This window comes from Arvicanthis niloticus, chromosome 26 (genome assembly GCF_011762505.2).
Source record: "Arvicanthis niloticus isolate mArvNil1 chromosome 26, mArvNil1.pat.X, whole genome shotgun sequence".
NCBI lineage: Eukaryota > Metazoa > Chordata > Mammalia > Rodentia > Muridae > Arvicanthis > Arvicanthis niloticus.
In genome coordinates this window covers 8,755,001-8,772,474 of record NC_133434.1, presented here as the reverse complement: position 1 = coordinate 8,772,474, position 17,474 = coordinate 8,755,001, and the positions used below count along the sequence as shown (strand labels likewise).

Below are 17,474 nucleotides of genomic sequence, written 5' to 3'. Positions count from 1 at the left end.
AGTATTGATTTCATATGTTTTCAGTTGTATTTCTGGACTTTTCACTTAAGTTACATAGTTTTAAAGTGCTAGAAAAACATGTCTGTGCATAGCTAAGGCTATTGGTAGAAGACAGGGATTAAAAAAAAAAAGACGAGATATTTCTCTGGAGGCCCCCAAAGAGTTCTTGTTCTTAGTCAAATGGTGTGAAGATTTCTCTGCTTCCTGTGCATTCTCTGCCAGGGCAAAGACTCACGTTGTTCAGACCTGATCTGAAGATAAAATTTTAAAAAAAATGAGGTGACCAGACAAGCCATGGTGGCTTGCAAGCTGAGTCTCAGACCTGTGACCTGAAATCTTGGTCAGCCCCTAACTGACTCTGGCATCTCTAGAGTATCAGGCTCTTTTTAGGGCCTCTTCCTGGTAGCACATTGCTCCAGTGAGGCCCCTCCTTTGCCTTGCTTGAGGTTTGACCACAGCTGTTTGCAGTTTTGCTGTTTCAGGTTAGTGAGTTTAGCCATGAAATGATGAGGAATGAGACAGAGGGAAGGAATGAGAAAGATAACAAACTCTTTCCTCACTCTGTTTTTCAACCATGGTAAAAGAATTTATCTGTGGGCCCAGTTTGGGTATGGTCTAATGAGGTACACAGGTCACTTCAGTAGTGCCCTGATGATTGAATTATGGTTGCTATATCAGAAGGAGAGGCACAAAACAGGTCCTAGGTCTTCATCTCTCGATATTGTGATCCTCTGCTACCTTTGGATTCTACTGGATGTGAGCCCTTGAGCCTTAAGAAATGTGAGCGAAATGTGAATATTTTTAAAAAAAATTACAGGAGTCTGCTCTGAGTAGTTTGCTACAGCAACGAGAAAAGGCGTCAAACATTGACCTTAGCAGGATTTGTCCCAGTGATGAGGAAAATGCAGAGAGACTGGATGGTTAGTCTAGTGACACTTTTTGTTTGTTCGGATAGGGTCTCTTGTAGCCTAGGCTAGTCTTGAAAATACTGTGTAGCTGAGGATGATGATGGACTCCGGATATCCCCGGATTCACTTCCTGAGTGCTGGGATTACAGAATGTACTGTTATGCCTAGCCCTTAATCTATGTATCTATGTATCTATCTATGTATCTATGTATCTATCTATGTCTATGTATCTATCTATGTATCTATGTATCTATCTATGTATCTATGTATCTATCTATGTATCTATCTATGTATCTATCTATGTATCTATGTATCTATCTATGTATCTATGTATCTATGTATCTATGTATCTAAGTATCTATGTATCTATGTATGTATGTATGTATGTATGTATGTATGTATCTATCTATCTATCTATCTATCTATCTATCTATCTATCATCTATCTATGTTTTCTTTTCAGATAGGGTCTTATTTTGTAGCTCCGATGGCCTAGACTCTGTCTGCCATTCAGAGTTTTCTCACACTCAGAGCCCTCCTGCCTCAGCCTAAAAAATGCTTATACATGTGTATAAACATTGTATACAGATGTTTGTCACTATGAGCAGTGTAGTGACACATTTTTATAAAGCTCTCCAAGGGTCTTCAAGGTTTTTTTTGGTTGTTGTTGTAAAAGAAGTCATTTTGAATACTAATTAACGTCAACAATCATATCCAGTCTTTAACTAGCTAATCGTAAAATTTAGGGTAGTAGGAAGTTGGAAACCAGTTTATTATCTTGACTCTCAGTGCTGTATTATTTCCTGGTATTCTTTTTTCTTCAGTGTTTCAATTGGGGGGGGGGAGCGGCCTTGGGAGTTATGAATCCCCCACTGTAATAAACTCAGGTGGATTGAGGGGACACATGGTATGTAAAAGACACTCACTGCTGAATCCTGTGGGTTTTCAGACAACCTTGACTGAACCTGGGACAAAAGCCACACATGCCTTGTGTTATACCACAGGCCGTCCCTTGAGTTTGCCTCAAGGTTTTTTTTTTTGTAATGGGACTGCAGCAGTTAAGAGCCAGTGGTGCATTTCTTGAAGCCCATTCCTTCAGTAGTAACCAGCCTAGTTAGTTCAGCGCTGTCGTGTGGAAACATCTCCCAGTGGTGACTGCTCGCATTTGCAGTTTTCTGCCTGACTTGACACACTCCAGGAGTGGCCTCAGCAAGGTAAGCCTTTGCCTTTTCAAGTGTCTGGCATGAGTGAACTAAGCACAGGCGTGACCCCTTCGCTTGAGCCTCTTAGGTGGTCCATGCAGTATTGAATTAGCTCATAAAGGCCCATTGTTCATTTTCTCTCACTGGCGCACTGTTCCTTCTCCATCTGTGCCCAAAGGTTTTCACCTGTAGAAGGAGCATTGGGTTCAGCATGTTGGTCCAGACTTCTGGCTGTAGTGCCACTCAAGAGGTTCTTCAAATGTCCCCCATTTGTATGAGTTGGGGTGACTAGGGGGCCACTTAGATTAGAGACTACTGAACTATATCCTTAGCCCTGGCTCTCTCTCTCTCTCTCTCTTTCTCTCTGCATGTGTGTGTGTGTGTCTATGTGTATGTGAGAGAGTACTCATGCAAATGTATGTATGAACATATGTGTTTGGGTGCCTGCAGAAGGCAGAAGAGGGCATTGCATTGTGAAGGCCAGAGGTGTGGGGGAGGGGTCTTGGTTACAGAGACAGCAAGGCCTTTCCAAATGCTTCCTTTCAGATGGGAGGGGCGCCACCAAGTGAGACAGCAAGGAACTGGAGTTACAGCAAGTTGTGGGTTATCTGAGGTGGAATGTGGGTACTACAAACAAAACTGTGGTCCTCTGAAAGAACAGCAAGCTGTCTTAACTAACCACCGAGTCATCTTTCTGGCCCCAGCTGCATTGAATCTTAACCTCAGTTGTGTCAGATAAGGATGCACAGCCTGTCCCATGAGATCTGTAGGAATTCTGACAATGGTTCTAAAAGACAATCACAGTCATTTACTTTGGAACTAGTAAAAAAAAAAAAGTTGAGACTGTATGAAGAGAAAAGATGAAGGATGAAAGAAAAGGAGAGTTATGTGCGAGTAGCTCAGGGCTGTAGTATGGTTGTCTGGCCTGGGTTTAACTCCTAGCTCCAAAGACATCTACTATGGTTTGACTGTGAGAAGGCCCAGAATTTATGCGTGTATCTTGATCCTCAAATTCAGGTCAATGTTATTGGGAGTTCCAGCCCATAGGAGGCAATTAGGAAACAAAGATGTCATGGGGGCAGAGCCTTCATGACGCCACTGATGACTTTCTAAGAAGAAGAGACACCAAAGCTAGGCTGCTTAATCTCTCACCTTGTGGCACCCCTCCCATCTTCGAGGAAGTATGAGGAAGACCTTTAGCAGCGTGCGCTGCCATGATGCCTCTGCAGCCAAGACCCAAATCATCCTCTGGCCTTCATCACTATCTAGGCTTGTGTATTCTGTTCTGGCACTAGAAAGCGAATTACCAAGCCAGCATTCCTCCCTGTCTTTCTTTCCGAGGTCTGCCATAAAAGAGCAACAATCTCTCTGGTGGGAATGTTCCCTTCATTCCCATTTTATTCACTGCAAGCACAGATTTCTGATCTCTTTCTCTATAAACCTACTGCTCTGACGATAATCTTCCACTTCTAACTGTTGGATACCGTGGGCTGCTAGGTGTGTTCCCTGTTTTGAACACATGGTGGTTGGACTTCCAAAGTGGTACAGAGTCTTCTGCTTCGGTTCTTTTGTGGTACCCTGGGCATTTGTATCTTCCATCAGTTATGCACTCCAGAGTCAAAAGCACTGCCTATTCCTGATGAGACCCAATAGAAGCCCTCTATGGCTGTCAGCATTAACCAGCCTTGCCAACTACAGGCAACATCTTCAGAGGATGCTGCTACATAAACCATCTGCCATCTCCATCTCTGTTGTTCACATTACGGGCCCCAGAATAGGCTCAACCCATCCCTGCTTTGTTGCGACATCGCCACATCTACTTATTTTATGGGTCCTGGTGGCAGCCACAGATGAACACACATAACGCTTGTTGATTTTAGGTACCACCTGAACCTGGATGGGGTTCTTCTGATGGTGTCAAAGTATTCTACTTTAATAACCTTGCAAATTCTCATAGTGACTTCCATGGTTGTGGCCTGTATAGTCATTTTTTGTCTTCTTCAGGTTAAGTTCTGTTGCCTTTTTGCTTGACCAGGGGCCAGGCCAATGGCCACTGCCTTGGAATGAGTAAAGCCTAAGCAAAGGAGACAGCCTTCACTGTTGAATTCTTTGACTATTGGGAAAAAAAAAAAACAGCATATAGTCTGGCCTGTGCAGTTGGTTTGCTTTTCCTTCTTCCATCTAGAGTGGCAACCTTCCAAACAGGATGTTTTCTGTTCTTCTTGGAACAAGCATGCACAGTGGCAGCAGGTCTTTGTTGATGGAGTAAGAGCCATTTATAGGGCACTGTCTGGGTGGTGATAGGTCTAGTTGTCTTTCTTGTAGTTCTAGAGTCTGTCAGGGGTAGGGGCAGACTCCTCTTGGAGTCTGCAGGCAGCCTGATCTTGAATAAACCATTTGAGTTCCGTAACCTTCTCTGCAATGTCCCAGGAATTACTGCTCCCTTCTCATGAGCCTTTGCAAAAAAGTCTAGTCTAGGAACAGCATAGAGATGCCCTGGAGGCCACTTGTTCATAGTAACACCCCAATGTCACGTGAGCTTGGGCAGTCTGAATCCAATTCATACTGCTCAAAGGACAGAGTCCCGTGCCTTCTGCTTCATAGCATGAGGGGTGAGAAGCATTACTCAGTCTTCACAAGGTCCGTGCGTACAACACAATCAGGTAAAGCAGATCAGCTACTTCACTTAAAGCCTCTTTGGAGCATACCCATTCTCTTACAGGTTTTTAGCTTGATACCATCAATCTATGCTTACCAATAATAGCTACCACTAGGATGTTTAACAACAGGTTTGGTTTTTACAGTTCTCAGCAAGGCAAATGTTTCCCAGACAGACAGAATTCGATCATTTTTTTCCCTCTGTTCAGGAGACCTCTTTATGCAGTCTAGCCTTTAAAATTCATTACCCCTTACATGCTGATGTTCTCTCATTCTGGTAGCCCTAACTGGAGTTTCACCTGTTGGATGCTACAGAGCGTGGGGCTCCTGGATCAAAGAGTTACTTCCCAGCACTTCTGACTGTTTAACTCTTTATTAAATGAAAACTGCAAGGGTTCCGGGGAGGTTGTCTAAGGGTCACCTTTGCATTCATCCACATGCCTGCCTGCTCCTGGTATTATTGGTAATACTAGACTGACTTCATCATGAAACATTTGGTTTCTTTTTCTCGGGGGCCATTCTCCATTTCTGTTCACACTATGCCATCATCGGAAGGGCCATTAGCTCAATCCCTGTCCTGGGTCTAGATCGTCCTCAGCATTGCACTTATACCTGACTATGGCCCAGGGAAATATCAGAGTTTTAAATTTTCCCCAGACTTTAAAAACTGTTCAGCTAAAACAGGAGACCAGCGCAGAAGAGCTGCCTTTGACTTACCCAGACTTTGAGAGTTCTGGGTCCTTTTCCTCGTGTCCCTCTAAAGATTTGCATCCTGTTAAAAGGGACTACTGGGGCTCTCCCCTTCTTTGTTCATCTTTGTTTTACTGTCATGTCTGTCTCCCATGCTTAATTCCAAGTCAGGTCCCCTATTCTGACCCAACAACTATAGGCTTTAAACCCCACCTTGGGTGCTAAGAACCTAACTCACTTTTTTCTTTAAGTTGTAAATGATGTGTATGAAGAGATGTATAGAGTATATACAGCTGAGTGTGGGGTAGGAACATATAACTTGAGGATGGGTGGATGGTCTCTCATATTCTTCTTAGGTGCAACACCCTTCCAGAACCTCCACAAGTTCAGTACCCTGAGCAGGAAGTTCAGGGAGTTGTGTTGTCTGAGGTGTTGCAGACTTTGATCTTCGGCTTCCTCTCACTCTCCACTTTCCCCGTAGTGTTAGTAGGTTGAACTAAAATTCTACCTCTTATATCTTTGTCTTTGCAGTCTCTTTCCCTCCTCCTCTTCCTCTTCCTCCTCCTCCTCTTCCTCTTCCTCCTCCTCTTCTCTTCCTCCTCCTCTTCTCCTTCTCCTCCTCCTCCTCTTCCTCCTCCTTTTCCCTCTTCCTCTAAGTTCTTGTGTAGCCAAGGCTGCCCTCAAATTCGTGGCTGAAGATAAGATTTAAGTTCTGATTCTCTTGCCTCCAACTCCAGAGTGCTAGGATTACAGAAACCATGTCCAGTAGTTGATGTGGTCCTGGAGTTCCAATCCAGGGCTTCTCTATGCTAAACAAGCACTCTACCAGTCCACTTCCCTTTCTGAAAACTGGGCCAATACTGAAGCTATGATTATTAGCACCAATTCCAGGGTTATCTGGGGGTCTCTTTATCAATAACAAAAGACCTATCTCTTTAGAGAGAGTCCAGGGCTTTTAAGGAGGGAACACAAATGAAGGCGGAAGGCCCTTAAGATTATAGTCCATGCAGCTGAGTGTCTGGAGAAGCCAGGAGGATGAGAAGCCTTACCAAAGCAGGCAGGACAGCCCTGCCAACTGTTTATGCCATTTGGCCTCTGTTGTGGTCTTCTGCCCCCAAGCATGTCAGCTAGAGCCAGGCTGACCTCCAAGCAGCCTGCTTGGTCTAGCTAACATTGTTCCAGGCTGGGTCATTACACTCTGAGGCTCTTTTTGACCTTTTTCATAAGTCTCGGGGCTGGATAGAATGGCAGCAATAAAGGTTATTCTGAGCAGGTGGAACTTCTCCAGGAAACAGCCCTTAGCTCAAGTGCTGACATGCTCCTGACACTTGGGCCCATGGTGAACCATGTCTCTCTGACATGAGAAGATCATCACCTCCCACACCCCACAAAAAAAAAAAAAAAAAAACAACTAAAAGGAAATCAGACTGTATTATCTCTTGATTGCTTCTGCCTAGGTTTTAAGCTATACTTTTAAGAAAGTTTTACCTAAGATCTAGGCAAAGTCCTCAGATCCATTTTCCTATTTTTTTCTTGTGCTCCCTCAGTAGAGGGAGATAGAGGGGAGCCTTTGCTGCCCATTACACTTTATAGTCCATTGGAGATTTATTATTACTAACGAGGGCCATTTCTTCCAGATTATGAGAAAAATCCTGTCTCTGTAATGCCAATTAATAAATCTGGTTTTTTAGGAAAGTCTTTGGACTCTTCCCTGGCATATCCCTTAGAAGAATTTTCAGCTATGCGTGGGGAAGTGCCCTGCCCATTCATAAGAATTCATATCAACAAATACCTCCAAGAGTGCTCTCTCTTTCTCTCTCTCTCTCTCTCTCTCTCTCTCTCTCTCTCTCTCTCTCTCTCGTCTTCTTCTTCTTCAGTCACTTCCTAACTGCCTTTGTTTATTGTCAGATCTTTTGTTTCACTGTCAGAGAGATTAGAGAACTCAAGAGAGGTGACTCCCTTTTACAGTTCAACCAGCACTTACTGCGCATTTGCAGGGACTGGCCTTGTGCTGTGTGTGTGGAAGTCAGAGAGTTTGAAAGCTAGAAGAGGTAATTCCAGTAGACTATCATATTAAGACTAAAGGAAGAAAAGAAAATGGGTCTAAGGAAGGGGTCCGCTGGGCAAGAGAGGAAAGGAGGGGAGGGTCCCTTGATGTCCCCTCACTTTGCCTCACTTCGCTCATGTTCACTTGCTTCATCCCTCTCCAGGTATGGGGCTGGGGATATAATTCACTTGGCAGAGGGCTTGCCTGGTATACATGAAGGCTGAAGTTGATCTCCCAAGACTGTATAAAACCAGCTGTTGTGGTTCTCGACCATGGAGAGAGAGGGTGGGGAGAGGGGGAGGGGAAGGAGAGGGAGAGGGAGAGGGAGAGGGAGAGGGAGAGGGAGAGGGAGAGGGAGAGGGAGAGGGAGAGGGAGAGGGAGAGGGAGAGGGAGAGACAAGGGTTGAGAGAGACAAGGGTTGAGAGAGAGAGAAGGGTTGAGAAAGAAGGGAGAGGGAGAGAGAGAGAGAGAGAATAGATTGATGAGGTGTTCGTTTTAACTGTGAAGAAACTGAAAGATCTAGGCAAAGTCCTCAGATACATTTTACTACATAGCCACATAGCCATTCAGTGGCTGAGATGATACAATTTAGATATCTTGCCCCTTGAGTGTGTTGTCCTATATTTCTTGGGATCCCATTTGTGTTCATTTCTTTAATGCTTCTATGAGAAAATACCACGACCTAAAGCAATTTAAGAAAGAAAGGGTTTATTTTGCCTTAGAATTCCGGAGGGGACACAGTCCACGACGATGGCAGAGAAGGCACAGCAACAGGCAGGGAGGCAGGAGCAAGGGCTTGCTCATCACCGTGTCATTCACACAGAGAAAGGAAAGAGTGAGAACAGGAAGTAGGCTGAGGCTATAAACCCACAACTTCTCCCTCCATCCACACAGTGATACATTCCTCTAGCAAGGCTCTGCTCCCGGAAGGTTCCACGAGCTCCAAACAGCACCACCAATTGGTGACCAAGGTCAGATGGCTTAGTGGGAGACCCTTTCCACCAAGCCTGATAACCCGAGTTCTGTCCCCAGACTCCAAATAATGGAAGAAGACAACTGACTCCATTTGTTGTCCTTTGACCTCCATAAGTATGTTATACCATGCATGTGCACGCACGCGTGCGCACACACACACACACACACACACACACACACACACACACACACACACACACTAAATAAATGCTAAATCTTAAAACGGAGATTGGAACTTGGAACCAACAGTATCTTCTTTTTTTTTTCTCCCTCTGTGTAGCCCTGGCTGTCCTGGAACTCACTCTGTAGACCAGGCTGGCCTCGAACTCAGAAATCCGCCTGCCTCTGCCTCCCAAGTGCTGGGATTAAAGGCGTGCGCCACCACCGCCCGGCTTTTCATTTTTTAAAAAAGACAAAATTAATGAAGTAAGGGCATTTGTGGTGTTCTGTGGGCCCCAAAGAGTGCTGCTCCGGTTAATGTGAGCGGAAACAGTAGTTTACTGTTGCTTGGATTATTTATGAGCTGCCATTTTTGATCTGTCGGAGAGATCTCAGAAATCTACATGTCAGCCTCATTATCAGAGCTCAGCGACTGTGCTACCCATCTGCCACTGCAGGATGGCCCGTGTAAGGCTCTGGCTTCTTCTTGCCACTTCCCCCCCACCCCCCCGCCTCCTTTCTGTCTCACACGTCTCTTTCTCAAGCATGCATGCTAGTTTCGGTACCATTTATTCATTCTTGGCTTTAATGATTTTTTTTTTCTATAATAACAGTCTTAAACTCATTTTATAGGGCTATAACCAAATCTCTGAGGATGGGTAATTTATAAAGACAGTTGTTTGTTTGCCCAGAGTTCTGGAGGCTGAGAAGTCCAGGATCAAGCCTTTTGAACTTTGTCCTCTAGAGGAATGCTATCTCCATACATGGTAGAAGGTAGAAGAGTAAGGGGGGGTGGGGAAACAACACCCTGTTATAATGACATTAATCTTACCCAGAAGGGAAAACCTTCATGATTCTCTCTTTGCAAAGGCCCTACCTCCTAACACTGCCAGCATCTCTCTTGCTGTCTCTGTCTGTCTCTGTCTCTCTGTCTTTGTTTCTTTCTGTCTTTGTCTCTGTCTCTGTCTCTGTCTCTCTCTCTCTCTCTCTCTCTCACACACACACACACACACACAGACACACACACACACAGATACACACACACAGACACACACACAGACACACACACACACAGACACACACACACACACACACACACACACACACACACACTCACACCACAGATTTTGAAGGGAACAGACATGTAAACTACAGCCATGAATTTCTTCCCTTTATCTAAAAGTCCCTCTGTTTTATAAGCATCTTGGCTCATAGCCCCACTAGCTAACTCGTGTTTCTTGTGGGATCTTCTCAGCTTGCTTGTCTATCTCTGAACATATGACCTTTCTCTCTAAACCAGTTCTCCAGTTCTCCGAGCTTAGACCGGGGATGGCTACCCGTCCTCGTCAGGAGGTTCCATACCTTGGCTGAGAAGGTTCCTTGGATCTGAGTTCCGAACCTCCAACTCACCGCCAGCTTCATGGATGGTTTCTACCTTTTCCATGCCCACCCTTCTTCTTTAACCTGGTCTCTGCAGCAAAGTGGGCTGAACTCTCCCCCGTTTCCTTTTCTGTGTCCTGTATTGCTTTCCCTGACCTCTATCTCTATCCAAGGTCACGTTCAGTTCATTTAATAAGACAGTCTTAATTTTCAAGTCTTTGTAGACATTATTCCTTTGGATGAGATTCGTCTTTTATGACGCTGTCCTGTTTGGCCACTAAGTCCGTCTCCTTTGGCATAGTTAGTCCCTTCCTCCAGGGTAGTTTTCTTCACTCTGGTGTTCCCTCCAGGGTGGCTGAAGCATCTTGTGTGAAGTGGGGTTATGTGTTCTCACTGTGTCCTTTCCCCGGAGTCTGAGCCATATAGGCAATTTACTTTCTACAGCAAAGATGCCTTTTGCGTGGAGCGGAGCAGGAGCTTGGTGAATATGTATTTTAGGAATAAAGAATGATGAAATGATGAAAGCAAACAGGAAATTCGATTTTCATGGAATTCGAAATATAAATCATTCTCTAGACAGAGCTTCCTCTCAGAATCAGAATAATTACCCCCATATGCCACTTATGTAAATGTGAACTGTGCTGTTGGTTTGCTTGTCTGTTAGTTCCCTTTGTTTGGTCTGTGTCACCCAGACTGCAGGGGTACAGTTCTTTTAAAGGTGGACTTTATTCACTGAAACCAGGTTTGGTATAGTCAGGCGGATGAGTGATGGTAGCTGCCTGGCAAGCAGCATAATAGCAGGGCAATATTTTGTCTGCCTTTTGATCCAAGGTCCTGGGTACAATCTACAAATATCTGTTAGTCTCTCCACTACCAACCTCCAGGCTGATGGGAGCTTTGAAGGGTGTTTATTTTTGGAAACTGTGGTTGCCATGGTAACAACAGTTCTTATTGTCTTTTGCTTCCGGGTCAGGACATCGATTGCTCTCTTTGAAGAGGAGAAAGATCTTGGAATAAATGCTTTCTTCCATCACTGCCCACCTCCCAGGTAGTTCAGCCAGTGTTTTTGGTGTTTATTTATCACATACTATGTGCCAGTTAGTGTTCTTGATCAGACACTTGAGAGAGCCATCTCCTTTCTCCTCCGGTAGATCTGGCATCCCAGAATATAGAATCAGCAAATTAGCAAAACAGTGCTAGTTCCTATTCCTTCATCTATCTGTTTCTTAGACATTGGAGACAGAGTCTTGCTCTGCTGCCCAGGCTGACCTCAAATGCATCATCCTTCCGCTTTAACTCCCGGGTGTTGGTTTTACAGGCATGGGCTACGACACCCGCTTCTGCCTATTTGTTTAAAAGCAAGTTGTTTGGAAACATTACCATTGCAGGATTAACTTCTTTCCTAAAAGGCAGCACTCAAGAGTTGGAGGAGTCAGAGTCTACCACAAAGATGTAGAGCAGGGGAGGGGTTAATGACTGTGCAAAGCCGACTTCTCTCCCATTGATCGTAGGGCTTCCTCTGATTAACCTAATTTGGTGCAGGCATTCAGAATGCAGACACATCTGTTGCTTTGACTTTGTCCAAGACCTTGGGAGATGACAGGATTAAGCCGAGCCTGTCACTGCCGCTGTCAGATGCCAGAGTACTTGCTGTGCTGGTGTTGGAGCCTTTTGGCCCTCCAAGAGGAGCCAAGAGCCCAATAAAAATTGTCCTTTGTTACCTAGTGCAATGACAGGGACCGGGCTGAAGTATGGCAGAGAATGGACTTATTGAGCCTCTGTGGAACTCAGTGCAGGAGAAAAAAAAATAAAGAGAAAGGAGGAAACTCTGGCAACTGCTGTTGGGGGCCTCCATTCAGACGGACAGAGAGTGGTACCCATGTGGACACAGGCGAAAGATGTGTGGACAGTACCATTTCATTATAATCTCTTAATTGGAACAGAACTTTATCCATCCAAAGTTCTTTACCAAGAAAGGCAGGGACAGGTGTCAATGATTCTTGATGTCTGCCGGAACATTTACCTCAGTGTCTGGTATAGCCGGCCTCCTCATGACAAATATATACCACAGTAATCCATTATATCATTACTCCTACAACCTGTGGGGAAGATAGACTAAGGATGTCTAGTCACTTCCTAAGGAATTGAAACTCTCAAACAGACCTGTCTACGTGCAACTAAGTGATGTTAGAAAACAGACTCTAAACGGAGGTGGTGGCATGTCTCCCTTTTCTCTCCCTCTCTCTCTCTCTCTCTCTCTGATTTGTTTATTCATTCATTTATTTAATGTGTACGAGTGTTTTGACTGCATGTATGCAGGTCTGCCACATGTGTGACTGGTCTGTAAGGTCAGAAGGGAACACTGGACCCTGTGGAACTGGAATTATGAATAGTCGTGAGACACGATGTGAGTGCTGGGAATTGAACCTGGGTCTTCTATGTAAGCAGTGAGCTCCTTTGATTGTAGGACATCTTCTCTAGTACTGGCACATCACATTGAATTCATTCCTCTGCTGTTCAGAGCACATATAGCCAACATTTTATACACAGAGAGACACACACACAGACACACAAACACACAGACACACAGATATATACACACATACACACGGACATACACAGACATACATACATACACACAGACACACACATACACAGACAGACACACACACACTGACACACATACAAAAACACACCGGGAGATACACACAGACACAAAACACACACAGAGACACACACAGAGAGACACACACAGACACAGAGACAAACACGTACACACATACACACAGAGAGACACAAAGACACACACAGACATACAAACACACGCACAGACACATACATACACACACACAGACACACAGAGGCACACACATACACACACAGACACATATACACAGACACAAACAGACACACACATACACACACAAACACACACAGAGACACAGACACACAAACACGGACACAAGCACACAGACAGACACACAAACACAGATACACAGACACACAGATACACAGAGACACATACACACAGACACAGACATACGCACACACACATATACGTAGACATACACACACACACACACACACACACACACACACACACACACACAGACACACACACACACAGTTCCAGCATGCCTCTTTCCTTTCAAAGCTGAGGCTCTGGTGGGAAGCTTTGACTGGGTTTTGCCTATCACCACTTTCCATTCTCATTTGCAGAGCAACATTAAACATCCGAGCTGCCAGACACTGAGGAAGTCCAGCAGTGTGGCTCGGCAGCTTGCGTGTGCTTGCTATTGAGTCTTGGAGGCCTCTGCTCTTCAAGGATACAGATACAGTCTAGTTTATTGTTCATCTATTCCTTTGTTCAATCGCAGATTTTCATTGATTATTTACCTTAACATCCACTGAAAAATGTTATGAACAAGTCTAAAACTTTAAGACATGCGGGTAGTCACTAAACACCATGACAAAAATCTCCACCAAGGATGTCACAAAGGAGGAGAGATTTGTCTTGGCTCCCGGTTTCTTAGTTTTTCATCCAGGATTACCAGGTCTGACGTTTTAGGTTCCAGATGGTGCCGAACACCAGAGGCCACAGGATGTGTCAAAATGCAACTGTTTGCCTTGTGGCAGTCAGGGAAGAGTTGAAGAGACTGATGTCCCCAACTATCCTTCAAACATGTCCCCTGAATGTTCACTTCCTCCATGTAGGCTCCAAGTCAGGTTCATTCCTTTCTAATGGTACCAGGAAACTCTTAAGTCTTTCAGTGGATCAATCCATTGATAAGTCAGAGCCTTCATGACTCAGCCATTTCCCCAGCCCTTATGAGCTGGTCACCTTTAACAAAGGAGCCTCTGGGGAATGTTTGAGTTAAGTCCTAACACAGCCAAGTGCCCCTGGGGAGTAGACAGCTGTGCGGGGTAATCCTGATGGCTTGATCCAGTGAAGGAAATCCTGGAGGACGTGCTGCTCCTTCGTGAACTGTCTCAGATGGGAGGATTGTCTGAAGAGAGCAGGAACTGTTTGCTCTCAAACGGTTGTCTTGGGATAGTGAATATGGCGATGCACACAGACACACACAGACACACATACATACACGCATGCACACAGAGACACATACACACAGACACACATACACACACATACATACACACATACACAGAGAGTCACATAAACAGACACACATACATACACACATGCACACAGACACACATACACACAGAGACACACATACATACACAGAGATTCACACATACACAGACATACATACACACAGAGACACACATACACAGACACACATGCATATACACATACACACAGAGACACACAGACACACATACATACACACAGAGACACACATACACACAGAGACGCACATACATACTCAGAGAGACACACATACACAGACACACATACATACACACACATGCACACAGAGACACACATACACACAGAGACACACATACACAGACACACATACATACACACATACACAGACACTGACATACGTTGACACACATACACACAGAGACAGACAGACACAGAAACACACACAGAGACACACACATACACGCATACACAGAGACACACAGACACACATACATACAGAGATGTGTGTGTGTGGTGATGTGTGACTGACGAGTCCTGGCCATTGGTAATTAATAGCCAGTACTTTGTCGTCTCAGCTCTCTTTGGATATTTGCAGGGCTATCAAACTTCCCTTCAGCAGTGAACAGGAAAGGGGAAGGTTAGAGTTCTCTTTAGTGTTTCGCAAGCAACGTTCATACAAAGACTCAAAAGTTAGGTGTTTTGGAGTTGTCTACCTGCTTCTGATCCTGCTCCTCACAGCTATGGACCGTCTAGAGCCCCAGAACGTCTTAACGCTGATGGACCACTAATTCAAAACCCCTTTGAGAGTTAATAAGAAATTATTGGCGCTGTTCTAACAACGACACAGCCGTTTGTCCAGGTGAGATTATCTAGTACAGATCACACTCATGTGTGTGTCTAAAAGACATAAAAATAAATATGTATGTATTTAATATACATTATAGCAATGTAGATTTGTGTATATAAGCTTATACACATGTATGTATACACCTTTTGTCTTTTTAACCGTGCTGAGGATCAAATCCAGGGCACCTCAGATGCACCAGGTGAGCATTCTTCCATTGAACTGCATTCCCATATTTTATATCAATCGCATATGTATATATATGCGTGTGTGTATATATGTGTATGTATGTATATATACATATATACACACACATACACACACATATATACATATATAGTATATATACACACATATATACATATATATACACATACACACATATGTACACACACACACGTGTGTGTGTGTACGTGTGTGTGTGTGTTTAAAGTTGGATGTCCCCTCCCCCGAGAGGCCGGGTGACTTTTTTTCATGGAACAATGACTCAAATTCTCCTTGCGGGGGGGGGGGGGGGGGGGGGAGTAAATTTATCTGTTAGATTTCATACTTGTCTTGATGTCTGCATTTGGTTTCGCACCCATCTACTTCATGGAGAGTTCAGACTTCACTGTCTTATAGATGAGAGCAAGACAAACCCTTCTACATCCCAGAGCATCTGAGTCACAGGACACTACTTACTGCGAAAGTGAGTGTCTCTGAGCACAGTGGAGAGATAGTATGTACTCTGTTCTTAATAAGAAGCCCTGCCCACATTCTCCCTCAGAGTCCATATTGATGCTTAGCTGGGTTTGACTTTTATTCTGGTAGAAATTTCTCACCTGCTTCCTTGTAGTACATTTCTCCTCTAGGACAGATTTCCTTCCCTCAGGCTGCCTTACATCATCAGATTCCTCCCACATTAGTAGGTGATTATGATCGTTCCCTCCCTTGTAGACAGGTTAGAAGATAAAAAAGTAAAGGGAAGCTGTTCTTCAAGGATCCTGGTCCCTGGTAGGTGCTTCTCCTTCTCCATAGCTTCTCCTTCTCCCCCTCTGCTTTAAGTTCCCAGGGAGGATGGGTTTTTATGTTGGCTTCATTTAGTGCCAAGCTTGTCTGATCTGAAGACCAAGCCCTGGAGCGTGTGCTCATTTGTCATTGATAGGCTTCCTTCTTGAGTCATTTGAGGTTGGCCAACCTGGAACCGACAGTGGTCTAGCGGTGTGGGGAGTGCTGTATGTGTGCTTAGCCTATATTGTGGTGGCATTTTCTGGTGTACTTCTGGAACTTGATCCCCTTCCTACTGCAGGCGACAGACAGTAAGTGACCAGCCATGGTGATGTTATACATTTCCAGCCTGGACTTTGATTTCCTGTAACATGGCTTTGTGTTTGGTGTCAGCATAGGTAGTGCGGGCATCGGGCTTTGTGGAGAACAGTGGATGAGTGGAGAGCAGAAGTTTGAGTTTAAGTTAAGTGATGTTCTTTGATCTGGGGCATAATTAGGGAAGAAGATGTTCTTGGTACCCAGGAGAAGACGAGATGGGACATTTAGGAAAATGAGAAGTTCAAGGTAAGGATTAACTACATTCTCTTAAAAACACGTGCAGACCATGTATTTGTCAGTTTGGGGTGGAGTTCGGCTTTTATGTGTCTATGGAAATGTCTTTGCCACCTTTCACAAGATGGCATTTTCGAGATTTTTGTACGTGCAGCTGGTTAGGTGTTGAGAAATGCCCGTGTTCGCCATATGCAAATGGGTCTTATGAGCGGTACTCAATCTTATACTCTAGTTATGCGATGTTTTATTTTCATTAACTTCAACTGTCTACAGTGTATAAGTGTATATAGAAGAAATGTTTAAGCCCATTTTTCTTCTAATTGGATGGGGGAATGTAGCTCAGTGCTTGCCTTGTATGTACAGAGTTCTGGATTCAATTCTCAGCACTGTATAAACTCAGGAGTTGGAGACAGAAAGATAAGAAGTTCAAGGTCATCCTTAGCTTTATAGTTCCAGTCCAGCCTAGGGTATATGACACTGTATCTCAAGATAACAGGAAAATCCTTTGTTTTTCTCCCAATAGGTATAGGAAAATGTTTGATGAAATTATGTGTTTCCATCATGACTAGTCAGAGACTCATTATAAGTGAACGAAAATCAGCACAGATTTCACTGGAGTCTGCTTTTGATTTCCCTTCCAAATTACAAATACACTGGGACCCCATCTGCCCGTATGCATTCACATTATATCAATCATTCCTTCTGTGTTTTGCTATGCAAACTGCTGTGCTTGTCACTCAACGCAAGACGGTTGCCAAGGACGCCAGCTCCAGAGTGATCTGCATGGATACAAGTCCAGGCTCAGCCCCTTGTTACTGGGGGGCAATCTTAGTATGCTTTCTTTCCTTTGTCACCGTGGTGATGCTGATCCGTCCCCCATCTCTGCCTTTCTGCTCTAAATCCACAAGAGTTCAAGACCCAGAAGGGCAAGGTAGTTCTGGTGATTCCTTTGTTCACA

General features: G+C 44.4%; 1 protein-coding gene across 7 annotated transcripts in view; it reads left to right on the top strand.

Moving 5' to 3' along the window:
* Gramd1b (GRAM domain containing 1B) overlaps positions 1-17,474 on the top strand; it is a 179,319-nt gene that overhangs the window by 17,640 nt on the left and 144,205 nt on the right. The gene's annotated exons all lie outside the window — the stretch shown is intronic.